This window comes from Cervus elaphus, chromosome 30 (assembly GCF_910594005.1).
Source record: "Cervus elaphus chromosome 30, mCerEla1.1, whole genome shotgun sequence".
In the NCBI taxonomy this organism is placed as follows: domain Eukaryota; kingdom Metazoa; phylum Chordata; class Mammalia; order Artiodactyla; family Cervidae; genus Cervus; species Cervus elaphus.
In genome coordinates this window covers 27,031,368-27,048,241 of record NC_057844.1, presented here as the reverse complement: position 1 = coordinate 27,048,241, position 16,874 = coordinate 27,031,368, and the positions used below count along the sequence as shown (strand labels likewise).

General features: G+C 36.7%; 1 long non-coding RNA gene across 1 annotated transcript in view; it reads right to left on the bottom strand.

The window, feature by feature from the left end:
- The window catches only part of LOC122686614, a 546,075-nt gene that overhangs the window by 360,611 nt on the left and 168,590 nt on the right, over positions 1-16,874 (bottom strand). Inside the window, exon 4 of the long non-coding RNA XR_006338856.1 lies at positions 15,209-15,333. This is a non-coding gene — a long non-coding RNA (uncharacterized LOC122686614). The remainder of the gene's footprint in view (positions 1-15,208; positions 15,334-16,874) is intronic.

Here is a 16,874-nt window from a genome sequence, read left to right as displayed (position 1 = left end):
TGCCTGTACAAACCTGGTCAGAGCCGTTCGTGCTGGGGTCCCTTCTGTTAAGCAATACGCGTTAATCAACAACTAGGATGAGCTGAATTTCCGTGTAAAATATCTTTAGGCAGATCATACTAGGATTCAGCTTTGACATGAAAAGCTGCTATATATGAAGGAAGGAATGGAAACAGCAATGGAACACAAGTTTGATCTTAGTAAAGCCAAACTTTGTCATTGGAAGAATGACTGAAATTCTATATTTTATTGCAAAAAACAATAATCAAGTGCTTTGTAGGAACTAAAAAAGAAAGAAACCCACAACTAAATGAATCTGTGTTACATTCTGTTACTGAGATAATGGAAAAGAATTGACGATCATACCTAAGCAACATATGTGAAGGGAGAGGAAATTGCTCAGACCATCAGATGGATGAAGGAAAATTCAAAGCAATGAGAGGTTGATGTGATTGGTTTGTGCATCCAATGGGACTAGCATTAAGGCACCAAACACTATTTTGTCTTCTAATTTTGAACAGGAACCACTTAACTTCCAATAAAAGTTAATTGATTTAATTGATAAAACATGAAATTGAATTTAGACAAGTACAGAAAACCCTAGAGAAACTCCAGTATTCTTTGACATGCTTAGAAATTATATTATGAATATAATGAAATCAAGAAATCAAAATCATGAGTTTGAGCAACAAAGAGTGGTTTATTACTGTGTTGCTATGGTAAATTGCCAATGGCCAAAAGTTTGGTTCCATACTTAAGAGTGTAAAGCAAAAAAAAAAATCTAGAGTAAGAAATCACTCCCCAAATAAACATTACTTCCCCCAAAATAATTATTTGTGACAGCTGAGTGATTAAATTCCATCAAAGAAGCCCCAAAGAACCTAAGTAACCCATCAGGCATGTTAGTTCTAGATGCTTTTGAGATGTGTCTAGACAGTTCTAGCAAGAAGAAAATGATAGCACTAAAACTGTTGGTGGACTGGAGAAAAATTCCAGAGAAAACAATGAAGCATTCTTTTAAGAACTGTTGCATCATCAAGGTTTCTGACATATGCATTTATGGATGTGAGTCAAAAGTCATTTAGAAGAGTCAAACCATGAATGGGAAGTATTTCAGGAATGCTTTAACCAATCAGTTTCATTTACATTTCCCTTCTAAAAGGAACAAGTGATAAATCATTTTCTAAACTATGCTAAATAAGTCTAAAAGAGGTCTTCAATATACAAAATATTGTTTAATTAGAAAGAAGCACTGTGCCATGGTTTAATTTTAATTATTTTCTCTAAGTAGTGTATAAGATAATGGTGCATCTTACAACAGGTAGCACCTTTAATTCGATGAAATTCTATACACTTTTTTGCTCATTGATTTTCTAGCTGGCTGTAACAGTTTAGACAGCCATAAGGTGACCATAACAGTTTAGACAGCCATAAGGTGACATAAGCCATAAAGATGACCATTTTCAGTGGTGAAAACTAAACTCCAGGCTCTTAATCCTGACTTTGTTGAAACCATTGAGCTTCTCAAGGAATCTCCAGTGCATATTCTAAAGAAGGCTCATTGTCCTTCAGCACCAAAACACGACGTCTCTATTGAGTTCTCCTTAGGAATCAAGGAGAATGGAAATCTTTGATGACAAAGCGATATAACGGCCCTTCACATATGCCACAAACACAACCAAGTGGCTGACATTTTTCCCACATTCAACCAGCATTTTGGAGCATATTTACTATGTTCTAGATATTATAGTAGCCAGATCTCATTTGAAGGAAACTTACTTTTGATGTGGTCTTGATGTTTTTGCCCCTAATTGACCATTAGTCAAAATATTAAGCCTTGAGATGTTTAATTAGAAAAACATGTTTTCATAGTTTTATAATCTGTGTAATAAATATAACCATGTAAAGGCAAAGCAAAACGTAGTCTTTCTTTCACTGAATGTCACGGTAGCCACAGAAGCAGCCTGCTGACAAGCCTGATAAGGCTATTTTTAGCATATCACCTTTTTAGAACATTTGTGATAGTTAATTATGACCATTTGGAGCTCACAGATGGTATATGAAATTGTAGTGTTCTGTTTTAGATAATGAGGGTGGTGATATAACAAATAAATCATCGTGAAACAAAAGGACAAAGTTGGCGCACAGCACGGTGTATTGGTTATTTATTACACACAGTACCTTGCCTGTTAACAGTGCTTTCAGGTTGATTTCTAGCCACTGTTCCATCTGCCACTCTGGTCTTCTGTTTACACAACTTGCTACCTCTCTACTTATAACCTCTGGTGTCTCCTTTTTGCAGCTCCTGAGTTCCTCAGCTTACATTTCAATGCTAAAGAATTAGACACAAACCTGCCAATTGAAATTATTTTCCACAACCTCCACTAGGCAGTTTTCCTTCAGTTAGTACAATCTTCACCCTGGTTCTCTATGACTTCTGGTCATTGCCAGTTACGCTCCCACCAACAATCTCTCTACATATGGTGACTATTTTCCTTCCTTCTGCCTATCAAAACTCTGCCAATCCTTCAAGATACACCTTAGATCCAAAGCTCTCTGCACAGCATGCACTGACTTTACAAATTGTCATCATTTTCTTCCTTGAATTCCAAGTGCAAACACAGTAAGTGCCACATAATTTTATATGAAATTTTCCCTGATTGTGTCTTATTCCCATGTAGGTCTTAGTTCAACCAGTTGACAAAGTTACAAAGAACAGAAAGCCTAGATGCTCTTCTGTGGCTTCCTCTACCACACCAAAGAAAGATACAAGTGAGAGAAGGAAGAATTGGTGGTTAAGAAACACCTGTTGAGTCTCTAATACAGAAATAATTTACAACTGAATATTCAGAAGATAACACTTTCAGGTCCATTTTCTTAAAATAGAAGAAGCTGAATCTAACGGTTGGTGTAGAATGTTGACTCTGATGATGTGATAAATAATCCCTCAGAAATTTACAATTCTCTAAACTGTCAAGGACCTCTCCAAAGTGTGCATCATAGGATCCTGAATTTCTTGAGGGCTCAAATCATTAATTTAATAGTTGGAGCTTTATAAGGCCAAGGAGACTGAGCAACAGAAGGAAGGAAACTATTTGGGGGTTACCACTAGCAATTTGTTACAATATTCAGTGCCCTACTTTGTATTGATTTGGGCATTTGGCATAGTGTTTCAGTTATATATTATTCACTTAGCATTTTGATATTTCTACTGCTGAGATAAAAAACTCAGGAAAATGGTATACAGATTCGTATAATGAGATTTAAAAAGTTACTTGATAGAAATTTATTAGGAGGTTTGATCAGTGCATGATTTACATTTGGAATACTTAAATTCAGAAAATCAAGGTTTGCTATGAACTAATATACATTTTAAAGGGAGGGAGAGAGAGAGAGAGAAGATAAGGGATCCATGTTAAAGAAGACAGGAAATCCAATCAATGAGAAGGAAAACAGCTTAAAAATTAACTATTACATCCCTTTGTCACACTGTCTTGATATGTTATCTGTCTCAATGGCTCTGATTTTGATGGTGAAGAAAAGAGCTGGAGCCTCATACTCCTCTTTGGGTGTCTGCATCCCTTTTATGACAGTCTTTTATTTTGAACCTGAAGTTACAATGTGTATAAAATACTATGATGATAAAGGAGAGGAAACTTCACTGGGAAGATGAAATTGGATAGCCAAAGTGGCAAGTAAAGTCAGCACGGCTGCTGACCCAACAACTCTACTGTCCTAATGATTTCTGTTACCTCAAATCAGATCAGTATTTCCAGGGACCTGACTTTCTAGAAAAGCCATTGGTAAGAGAAGGTAGGGCTATCCAAAAAAGTGTCCTTCATACCCTCTTTTCCTTCTCTTGTTTTCTACTTTGACCTGTATTGCTCCTGTTTTTCTAAGTAGTATGGGCATCTCAAAATAGAAACCATTTTTTTATGTCTGTGAACGGGTCTTACAATGTCCGTACTATGCTATGCAAACTGAAAATGTAAAATGCATACTTGGTGGTTGACTACTAGTTTGAGAGAAGTGAACAAATTATATGTATAAGAAAAAGAAGAAAGAAGAATCTGACTATTGTAAATCTAGTTACTTATGAAAAATCCTCACCCAGAATTCATCCTAAGACACTTATTTGAAAACTCTTTGAGGTTTTCCACCTCAGGGACTTTAGATAATTATGGAGAAACATTAAATTTTAAGGTAGGTAGAATTAATTTTATTTATTTTGTTAATCCCCTGCCTCTTCTTTTTTCCTTATGTTAATTCTCTAACTACTCATACACATTTTGTTTGACTCTTTTCAACATTCATGCTTTTATTCAGTCTTCAAGAAACAGTAGATGGACATCTAAGTTCTGAGCCCTCTGAATACCACCGAGGATACAAACGAATAAGGCATAACATTTCGGGCTTCCCAGGTGGTGCAGGGGTAAAGAAGCCACTTGCCAATGCAAGATATGCAAGAGACTCAGGCTCCATCCCTGGGTTGGGAAGATCCTCCGGAGTTGGAAATGGCAACTGCTTCAGTACACTTGCCTGGAAAATTCAGAGGAGCCTGACGGGCTACAGTCCACAGGGTCACAAAGAGTCAGACACAAATGACCACGCAAACACAAGGTTTCTTAGTATATGAAGTAGCACATGAGAGAGTTTTTGTGCAACTGAATAAGGTTAGAACTGCTATTACAGGAAACCAATTTTGTGCAGAGGCATTTGATAAGTCACGACCAACTAGAATGCTACAATTTCCCATTTTATTTTTTATGAATATATACTATCACTCCAGTCGTTCTTTAGAGGACAACACGCATGCATGCTCAGTCTGTCATGTCTGACTCTTTGCAAATGTCACAGACTATAGCCCATCAGGTTCCTCTGTCCACAGAATTTTCCAGGCAAGAATACTGGAGCATGTTGCCAATTCCTACTCCAGATGATCTTCCTGACCTCGGGATCAAACCCATCTCTTGTACCTCCTGCATTGGCAGGTAGATTCTTTACCCCTTGGCCAACATAGAAACTCTTTAGAGGACAAAGGATTCTGTAAATGGAACAACAGGTGTGTGAGTGTCATGTGTAATTATGTCCTATTAATAGAGGCTTCCTTTTCTATAAGATTTCTCATGATTGAGTGCTTGGTATGTGGTTTGTTTTCTAATTACAATCAATCATTTCTTACTTGAAGGCATTCTGGTAACACGTCTCTGCCACTATTTTTAGATCTATGACAAATCATATATTCCGTACTAACTCAGAAATATTTTTCATTGAATAGCTCTCATCAAACACTGCTTGAAAGAAGATACAAAAGTCTCATGTGATCCCAAGGATTGGCTTCACTTCAGAGAGAAGGAAATTTAAGTTCATTATACCAACTAACCCACCGATGAGTGCTGCAGGGAGGGCAATCTTGAAGTGAAGTGAAGTGAAGTCGCTCAGTCATGTCTGACTCTTTGCAACCCCATGGAGTGTAGCCTACCAGGCTCCTCAGTCCATGGGATTTTCCAGACAAGAGTACTGGAGTGGGTTGCCATGAGTGCTGCATGGAGGGCAATCTTAGGCCTATTGTAAAGAAGACATTTGCTGTTGTTTGGAATGGACTCTGATCCCAAAACGTCTCCTTATAGAGTCATTTATTGTTGATTTTCCTTCAATAAAAGATGATCTTTTATTTCTGAACTCCTGTTAAAATGCAAACAGTACTGAGAGATCCAAATTCACACCAAAGTAAAAATAATATCAACTGATATCGACTCTTACCTGAGAAAAAAATGTTGTGCTATTTAAGAACTGACTTTAAGAACCTGGAAGGATTTATCCTGAAAGGAGAAAAGGACAAACATTTGGGAGATGCTGAGGACACATTTCTCTTTATTTGCAATTTGCTAAGGATTGAGGCTGACTAGAAAGTTGGCAGAATTTTCACCAACGTTTTCAGTCTTTTTTTTTTTTTTTATGTTTTCAGTCTTAAAGTCAATCCTTCTACCTCCCAATTTCTTGACTTCCAGGTAGGAAGGATTGCAACTGACATCCAAACCACACAAGTAATCAAGTCTTTATAGGAACCATAGTTCACTATATGCCTACTTATGTTTAAATCAAGGGTTCAGTGGAGTTTCTAAAGTTCAATCCATGATGCAAACTCAACTGTTCTCAATCCAGTTATCTTTCTGATAACCCAGGAAAGAGAAACCACACCTCCTCAGATCTATCTTGAATTCCACTAACACATTCTGGGCCCTTCAATCTACAGAAGCACTAGAATATTTATTAAATGGGTGAATAAGTGAAAGAACAAAGAAACAAAAGAATGTAAAATATGGCGGGAGCAACCTGGTAAGCAAATGGTCTGGGAAGCAGACAATCTGATTAAAATATAATCACTCTGCATGACTCCTCAATAGCTATACACTTCAAATATCACTAAAGATTCTTCCTCTTTCAGATCCCTTCACTTGGTAGGACATACCATGACACCAGGAATGCCTTGGAGTGGTGATGACAGTTGCATTAAAAAGTGGTGATTCTCACTCTAGTTTTGCAAATGGTGTGGGTATAACTAGTAGCATGACTGCCTGGAGGTTCCGAGCCTTCCTGCTCATCTCACTGAGAAGAGGATTATGTGGTGGTGTAAGGCATCATCTGTAAAGCACTTGTGCTTCATTGTGTTTGCTTTTACCAGCTTGTGAAAAGTGAAAGCATTGCCATTATGTGGTGTTCTATGGGAAAACCTCTCTTTTCACAGAATACAGTTGTGTGGGTTTGGAACAAAGTAGTTTCTGCTGCACAAGTGGTGACTACTCCAAATGCCTTACGCTTGGATTTATCACACAAAGAACCAAGGTTACACTCTCCATAAAATAAAAAGCCTTTTTTGCCAGCTAAAGTTCATTCTACGCAAGCAGAGTAAGAGGGAATTTGATAGAATCATGGCCAGAACATTCAAGCAAAACAATTACTCTTGCCTGAATTATTCAGGATAAGGTATTTCTCCCCTTAAATAATGGCTTTACCAGAGTAATTTAAATAGCCCTATCAGAATCTCTAAGTGAGAACTTATTTGATGAACAGAGATAAAAGATTTAAGAAAAGAAGTTTAATTTTTCAATTACTAAGGAAACATATAGTTAACTAAAAATAATTAAATAAGATGTTGAAGCTCCCTTGTACAGCAGGGGGAAAAAAAACTAAAGATATGGATCTTTCAGTAACAAGCAATACAGAATTCTTTTTGGTCCTAATTTACCTGAAGAATCTTTTGCCATCACTTAGAAGACTTTCATGTAGTTAAAATCAATCTCTCACACTCCCTTGGACCATTTTGGTGATTTTTGACATCCTACATATGCAAAATCATTTACTCAAAGTGACTAGAAAAGTGGAAAAATTAGAGTTTCATGGTTTACGAATTGGAATTTATACAGATTTTACAGCTTTGCTTTTAAAGAAAGGAAAATGTTTTTTGCAGTTAAAATATCACTCCAACAGATGGGCCTATCTCCTCTATTTTTATTTCTAGTTGGCTTACGGGTGAATTACCCTGGACATAGTTATAAATTTGAAATTATACGAACTGCTGAGGGGCGATTTTTTTTCTGGCTATAAAATACAATGAGGACACAGCTGCAACATCTAGAAAGTGAGGGAAGCTAAAACCATAAAAATAATACTGCTTCTTCTTTGTTTTGGATGCAAGAGTAAGCTTCTCTGGTTTCCTATTATTTATAATGATTAATCTAAGGCCACATTCCCAGAAGAGTAATTAGCCAGTCAATTACTTCAGTGTGAATCTAGCATTTCTGATTAAGTGTAACTTTACAATTAGAAGTGGCCAAACATTCAATAAGCATAGTATAGTGTATCTTTCTATATTGAGAGAGAGAGAGGCTATGGGAGGAGGCAGAAAATATGATAGGAATAAGTGGTTGATGTAACTCCATTGAAAAGAGATATTAGGACAATTGTGAATCATCTATTGAATAGAAGTCAACACTGAAATTCTATCTACTAATCTTTCTATATATGTGCTTGTCTGGTTTTTACATGTATTTGGCCTACTACATGCTCAATCTCTAACTATCTACTTTGTACTTTATCTTTGGCAAATTTTTTTTCATTAAGAGCTAACTTTTTTGGCATTTGATATATTTCCCAACCTTCCTCACTATCTCCCAATCAACTTCCATATATTGGTGTCAGTAGTAATGCTCTGAATAGGCATTTTCAAAATGGATTAATCCTCTGATAAAATTCTTTAAGAACACACTCCCCAGAAGCCACAATATCTAGCTAAAGTTCTTTCATATGAGGCTCTTCTTGGATTGGATTTTGCCTACTCTTCCAGTTTAATCTCGCTCACTTTTTATGCCTTATGCTCCAGGCATACTAAGAGAAATGGGAGTGTTAGAAATATTTGTAGCAATAACAGTGACTATTTGTTGAGCATCAATTACATGAGAGATAAACTATTAAATAGCTTATCTAATTTAATGTTTATAATAACACCACAGGGCAGGTTTTATTATTCCCATTTTACAGTTGGAAGAAGTGGGGCTCTGAGATATTAAGTAACTTGTTCAAGTATCCATGGTTAATAAGCAGCAGACCTAAAATTCTTCTCTTAATCTCTTTGTTTTAACTTGAATAGGCCATGCGACTTCATTTCCTTAGGCTTTTTCACATTTTCTTTCATCTTACTATAGTACCATTTACAGCCTTGTTCACCTTGTTCACTTTAGAAACTCCTGCTCATTGTTTAAGACTTTCTCTCTGAAGATCTTCTTTGATCTGCCACCCTGGAAAAGGTAGTCTTCCTCCCTGTCTTCCACAGTTCTATCCCAGATGTAAAAACATACACACCCATTATTGTACTCTTCATTATGCTTTATAATAATTTATCTACATATGGAAATATCTATCTCCTTACTAAGCTGTGCCAAGCCTTCATTAATCTTGAAACAACAAAAAAAGCTCTCAATAAATCTCCACTAAATTCCTAGAGAAATGAATGTATTTCAGAGCAATAGATGCACTATGTTGGTGGTGGGGCCATGGATCATCAAAAGAGTTTGTAAAGTAGAAAAGCACTCAAGCAGCTTTGTAGGCACTCTCATGTGTGATTTCTGATACCTCTTGCTCTCTTCATAGGTTTGTACCAAGTCTGACTGAAAATTTTTTCCCAGCCCTAGGTTCTTGCATTATCTTATGCTTTTAATTAGATTTTCTAACACTAAATGGAAACAGTGTTTTCCATTTATTTTTATTAGTTGGAGGCTAATTACAATATTGTAGTGGTTTTTGTCATACATTGACATGAATCAGCCATGGATTTACATGTATTCTCCATCCCAATCCCCCCCTCCCACCTCCCTCTCCACCCAATTCCTCTGGGTCAGACATTATTTTTTGAGGCTCCAAAATCACTGCAGATGGTGACTGCAGCCATGAAATTAAAAGACGCTTGCTTCTTGGAAGAAAAGTTATGACCAATCTAGACAGCATATTAAAAAACAGAGACATTACTTTGCCAACAAAGGTACTTCTAGTCAAAGCTATGGTTTTCCTAGTAGTCATGTATGGATGTGAGAGGTGGACTATAAAGAAACCTGAATGCTGAAGAACTAATGCTTTTGAACTGTGGTGTTGGAGAAGACTCTTGGGAGTCCCTTGGACAGCAAGGAGATCCAACCAGTCCATCCTGAAGGAAATCAGCCCTGAATATTCATTGGAAGGACTGATGGTGAAGCTGAAATTCCAATATTTTGGCCGCCTGATGTGAAGAACTGCTGCTGCTGCTGCTAAGTCACTTCAGTCGTGTCCGACTCTGTGTGGCCCCATAGACAGCAGCCCACCAGGCTTCCCCGTCCCTGGGATTCTCCAGGCAAGAATACTGGAGTGGGTTGCCATTTCCTTCTCCAATGCATGAAAGTGAAAAGTGAAAGTGAAGTCGCTCAGTCGTGTCCAACTTAGCGACCCCATGGACTGCAGCCTACCAGGCTCCTCTGTTCATGGGATTTTCCAGGCAAGAGTACTGGAGTGGGTTGCCATTGCCTTCTCCATGAAGAACTGACTCACTGGAAAAGACCCTGATGCTGGGAAAGATTGAAGGCGGGAGGAGAAGGGGACAACAGAGGAAGAGATGGTTGGATGGCATCACCAACTCAACGGACATGAGTTTGAGTAAGCTCCAGGAGTTGGTGATGGACAGGGGGGCCTGGCATGCTGCAGTCCATGGGGTCACAAAGATTCGGACATGACTGAGTGACTGAACTGACTGAACTGAACACTAAATACCTAAAAAATGTGCACTCTCATTTTACTGTACCTGGCTCAGATGATCTCAATTCCAAGAATCTTTTTTTAATCTGTCAGTAAACAAATATTTATTTTTCACCTAATATTAGCTAGGGATAGCTAGATAAAAAGAAAACAAACAAAGTCTTTGGTTTTTATGAAGCATGTGGTCTAGTAGAAACAAATAAAAAAGACATTCTACAATTGAAGGTACTTTCCTACTTCTTTACTATATATCTTTCTCCAGGAAGAGCTATGACTTGGAAAATACAAAGCAATTTAAGTATTGGCTAATTCTACACAAATATATCTATACTGGTGTTTTATTTTTTATTTATTTATTTTTTTTTTGTCTCTCACTTTATTTATTTATTTATTTTTATTAGTTGGAGGCTAATTACTTCACAACATTTCAGTGGGTTTTACACCATTATCACCTTCCTGAAAAAAAAAAAGAAAAGAAGAAATAGATAGGGAAATAAAAACAAAGAGTAAGATAACAGATCTGGTGGTGGTGATTTAGTCACCAAGTCGTGTCTGACTCTTGTGACCTTGTGGACTGTAGCTTTCCAGAATCCTCTATCCATGGGGTTTCCCAGGCAAGAATACTAGAGTGGGTTGCCATTTCCTTCTCCAGGGGATCTTCCTGACCCAGGAATTGAACCCAGGTCTCCTGCATTGCAGGTGGATTCTTCACCAACTGAGATAACAGATCTAAACCTAATTATATCAGTAATCACACGAAATGTAAAATGCCTAAACTCCCCCAGTTAAAAGGCAAGGATTATGTATACTGCCAACAGGAAACGTACTTTAAACATGAAGATACAAATAGGTGAGCAAAAAACAGAAAAAGAAATAGCATGCCAATTCTAATCAAAAAAGAAAGCCAGAGTGACTCTGTTAATATCATTTATTACTCTCTTTTTCAGAGAAAAGAGTGGTATCAGGGATAAATAAGGTCAGTTTACAATGTTAAAAGCATTGTACAGGAGGATAGAATCTATAGGATAGAAAAATTCAAACAAACTTCAAGATATATGTAGAAAAAACTGGTAAAAAAAATGCAAGGAGAAATTTTAAAATTCACAATTAAAAGCAGAGATTTCAATATACTCTGACAATAACCAGGAACAAGGAGATAGAAAATATATCACCAACCAGCTGGCCTAATTGACACATTTAGAATATACCACTTAAAAACAATAGTATACACATTCTTTTCAAGTGCATAAGGAAATTTTATAAAAATAGATCATATTCTGACTGTTAAAACAAGTATCAGTAAATTCAAATTATCCAAGCCACACAGAGTATGTTCTGTGAGTAAAATGGAAGAAAAATAGAAATCAATAACAGAAATTTCTCCAGAATATTTGAAATATTTTTAAACTAAACAACATTTCTAAATGACCAAATGGATAAAGAATAAATCAAATGGAATACAGGAAGTATTTTTTTGGAACTGAATGGGAAGGAAAACACAGGATATGAAAATTTATAGGTTGCCAATAAAATAAAAATGTATAGTACTAGAACTATGTGCTAGAAACATAGAAAGATCTTATATCAATGACCTCAATGTCTATCTAATAAACTAGAAGAATAAAGGAGCAAATGCAGCCAAAGTAAGAGGAAGAATGGAAGTAATAAAAATCAGACTGGAAACCAGTGAAATAGAAAACGAAGAAAAAAATATTTTTGAGATCAATAAAATGAAAAAAATATCTAGACAAATTAGGGGAAAAAGTGATAAGACAAACATTGCCATTGCCAAGAATAGGAGAGGTGATATCACTACTGATTTCACAATGCTAAAAGGAAAATAAGAAAATATCATAAATTTAATAACTCTGATAAAATGGACAAAGTATTTGAAAGACACAATACCAAAGTTCATTCTAGAAGAAATAAATTGGTATATTTATAGGGTTCTTTTTTCAATTTTTTACTGTGGTAAAAACACATTAACATAAAATTTACTATCTTAATCCTTTTTAAGCATACAGTTGAGTGGGATTCAGTGCTTTCATCTTTCATAATGTTGTACAATCACCACCATTCTTCTCCAGAACCCTTTCATCTTGCAAAACTGAACTCTGTGCCCAGTAAATAGTAACTGCCCATATCTCCTTCCCCTTATTCCCTGGCAACAATCATTCTACTTTCCATCTCTATGATTTGGACTACTTTAAGTGCTGCAGCCATGAAATTAAAAGACCATTACCCCTTGGAAGAAAAGTTATGACCAACCTAGACAGCATATTAAAAAGCAGAGACATTACTTTGCCAACAAAGGACCATCTAGTCAAGGCTATGGTTTTTCCAGTAGTCACATATGGATGTGAGAGTTGAACTATAAAGAAAGCTGAGTGCAGAAGAATTGATGATTTTGAACTGTGGTGTTGGAGAAGACTCTTGAGAGTCCCTTGGACTGCAAGGAGATCCAACCAGTCCATCCTAAAGGAGATCAGTCCTGAGTGTTCATTGGAAGGACTGATGTTGAAGCTGAGACTCCAATACTTTGGCCACCTGATGTGAAGAACTGAAGAACTGACTCATCTGAAAAGACTCTGATGCTGGGAAAGATTAAAGACAGGAGGAGAAGGGGATGACAGAAGATGAGATGGTTGGATGGCATCACCGACTCAATAAACATGAGTTTGAGTAGACTCTGGGAGTGGATGATGGACAGGGAGGCCTGGTGTGCTGTGGTCCATGGGGTCGCAAAGAGTCGTCTGAGCGACTGAACAGAACTGAAATGAAGTAGAATCATACAGTATTTGTGTTTTTGTGACTGGCTTATTTCACTTAGCATAATGTCTCTAAGTTTCATCTATTTTGTAGCATATGTCAGAGCTTTGTTCCTTTTTAAGGTACATTTGTTGTATATACCATATTTTGCTTATTTATTTATCTATAAATAAACATTTAGGCTGCTTCCATATTTTGCTGATGGAAATAATGTTTCAATGAACACGAATGTGCAAATATCTCTTCAAGATCCTGCTTTCAATTTTTAGGGGTTATACTTAGAAGCAGAATTACTAGGTCAGATGGTAATACTATTTTTAATTTTTTGCAGAACAACTATACTGTTTTCAAGAACAGCTGTATCATTTTCAACTCCCATCAATAGTGCACAAAAGTTTCAATTTTTCTACATCATCACCAATACTTTTTATTTTCTGTTTTTTTTTAATAGTACCCATGCTAATGGCTGTTGAGTTTTAGGAGTTCTATATACATTCCAGATATTAACACTGTATCTTAAGTATAATTTGTAAATATTTTCTCCCTTTATGTGATTGCTTTGTTGCTCTTTTTTTGCTCTTTTGATGTACAACTGTTTTTAATTTTTATAAAGTATAATTTGTCTTTTGCTGCTTGTGACTGTTCTCTCCCAACAACGTGGCATGAACTATACTAGTTATCTGTCACTATGTAATCCAAAATTTAGCAGCTAAAAGCAACAAATATTTATCATCTCATGGTTCTGTTGGTCAGGAATCTGGGAATGGCTTAAGTACGTAGTTCAGTCTCAGGTTCTCCTTAAGGCTACAGCTAAGTTTTTGACCAAAGATTCTGTCATTTCAAAGCTCAAAAAGGGACAACCCACTCCCAAACTTGCTCACTTGGGCCCTTTTATAGGACTGCCCCATGACACAGTAGCCAGTTGGCTTCCTCCAGAGGAAGTGATGCAACAGAGATCTATAGAGAACCCAAGATGTAAACCACAGTTTTTTTTTTTATAAACTAACCTCAGAAATGTATTTTATTCATGATATATCCTATTTATGAGAAATGAATCCATAACTCCAATCCATATTCAAAGGGAAATGATTACCCAAGATCACAAATATTAAAAGGTTAGAGACACTGCAGTTTACCTTGAAGGCTGCCTACCATATACACATGCTGCTGCTCCTGCTGCTAAGTTCCTTCAGTCATGTCCGACTCTGTGCGACCCCAAAGACGGCAGCACCAGGCTCCCCCATCCCTGGGATTCTCCAGGCAAGAACACTGGAGTGGGCTGCCATTTCCTTCTCCAATGCATGAAAGTGAAAACTGAAAGTGAAGTTGCTCAGTCATATCCGACTCTTAGCGACCCCATGGACTGCAGCCTACCAGGCTCCTCCGTCCATGGGATTTTCCAGGCAAGAGTACTGGAGTGGGGTGCCCTTGCCTTCTCCCACAATATACACATAGAAGTCCTCAAATTTCACTTCTAAAATATCAATATTTAAATAATAATTTCAATGTTTGATTTTCCTAACTTGAAAGCACATCAGATGCCATTATTGCATTTAATACTGTGAATCCCCAAAATACTTTTTTAACTTTCTGAGCACTGGAAAAATCTGACACTAGATTTCTTAGCACGCCTAAAGTTTTAGAGCAAGTATTTAATTTAGGGGTGATCAGAGCAGACCATGTGATTTAAAGACATCAAGTACATTCTTTTGACAAAAATTTTGTGTCTCTTATGATAATTTTTACAATTATATCTTCATTCTATTTGATCTGGTAGCCCTGTTTTCAAGTCATCTGTTTCATCAATTAGTAATATTTAAGTATCTACTAGTAGTTAACTTTAAAGCATTATGAGTTTAAAATGCTATCATCTTTGCCTTTACAAACTTGAATTTAGTTAATAAAATATAAGCAATAAAATAGTGAAATATAAGTAGCATAGTAAAATAGTGGTGAAATATAAGTAACACCAAGAAGGAGGAGGGCCCCCTAAATGATCTTCAGCAGAACAGTTCCTTGCTGCTTAAGAAAATAAATGACTAGAAGTTAATAAAAAATAATTGAAAAATAACTCTACCATATCTTTACTCTTCCTAGAATCACACTTAATTGGATCACAGAAATAGAAAAAAAAAAAAAATCCTCTAAAATACAATACCGTTTCAGCAGGAGCAGTAGGCTGCCCATCACCACCAGGTTCATGAGTCCACATGAGTTAACTCATGACCGTTCTACCACTGTGATGCTCAGTTACATAAAATGCCAGGAGAATCAGCAACATCACTAGGATAAACATGCAAAAAAAAAGTCTAAATTAATGTTTGTCAGTGTAAAATCAAAAGAGATGCATGCTACATTTCTTACAGATAAATGTGACTGTTCCTACATTAGTATGAAACCTTTACTCTTCAGATCAAATAATCTAGTCATCATGGAACTATCATGTGAATATGTGTCAACATCCTCTGAAAAACATAGCTAGTATACAGTAACTACAAGAAAAGATCCTGCTACAACTAAGATTCATGATCACTAATGCAAATTCCACGCCAATGACTGCAAGGGTAGAGGGGCACAGGAAAGGGGAAGAGGGTGAGGCAAGAGAGACGGAGGTTGCTATCACTAACAGTGACTTCTTTTACACACACACACACACAATACCCTTCTGAAAATCAAAGAAAGGAAAGAACAATCAAATATATTGCCCTGAAGTGAAGTGAAGTCAATCAGTCGTGTCCGACTCTTTGCGACCCTGTGGACCATAGCCTACAAAGCTCCTCTGCCCATGGAATTTTCCAGGCAAGAATACTGGAGTGGGTTGCCATTTCCTTCTCTAGGGGATCTTCCTGAGCCTGGGATTGAACCCGGATCACCTGCATTGCAGGCAGACACTTTACCATCTGAGCCACCAGGAAAGCCCACATATTGCCCTGAACATAAATGATTTTATTTCTTATAACATGATAAATTTAAGGGGACTCAGAAATGCCCTTGAAAGGACTGCTCTGTTTATCTCTATTTACTAAAGAGGTATAGAATCATTAAAAACCTGATTGACAAAGCAGATGAGAACTATTCTCACTTCTATACAACTAATATAAGATTGGCCAGTTGAGCACAAGCAAGAACCTATTCCATATGATACAATTCACACAAGTACCTCCTCTTAAACTGAACCGTAGTATTCTCACCTCTACAGAGCATAGTATACTTAAGATTTTCTTTTTATATTTTGAAAGAATTTATCTTACACATCTAGACAGAGTGAACCCTTTTCTTGAGAGAGAGTAAAATAGAGAAAGTAAACTCATTATCTTTGTAATTATAGCTAAATTAAAACAACATTATGTCAATTATCTGACCAGGATAATAACCTTCACTCTCTACTTCACCTTGCATGTATAGTGTGTCTGTTTTCCAAGATGCAAAATTAAAAATTAATAAAGTATTTAAAAACAGCTATCTCACAGGAGGTTATGAAAATTGGTGGAATTTAAGATAGAAAGAATGTAATTAGCTGGCCTGGAATTTGGCTAGCATCGTTTTTTCAGCACTGTGCCATGAGGCCCATAAGCTTAGAGAGTACAATCACTGCCTGTGACCTCGAACACAAGTCACCTCAAGAAAAGGTCCTTTCAAGTCAGAGGTAATCCCTTGGCTAATGCACATGACCAGTCACCAGTTACAGGTTGACAGAAAGCACAGTCTTCTCTCATTTACCAAAAATTCCTTCTATAGAAGAAATCAGAAAAAAAAATACCGAGTGCCTCGAAGGCCTGATCAACTGAACGGGAAGGTCTGTTCATGTGCGGGTGTTAAACTCA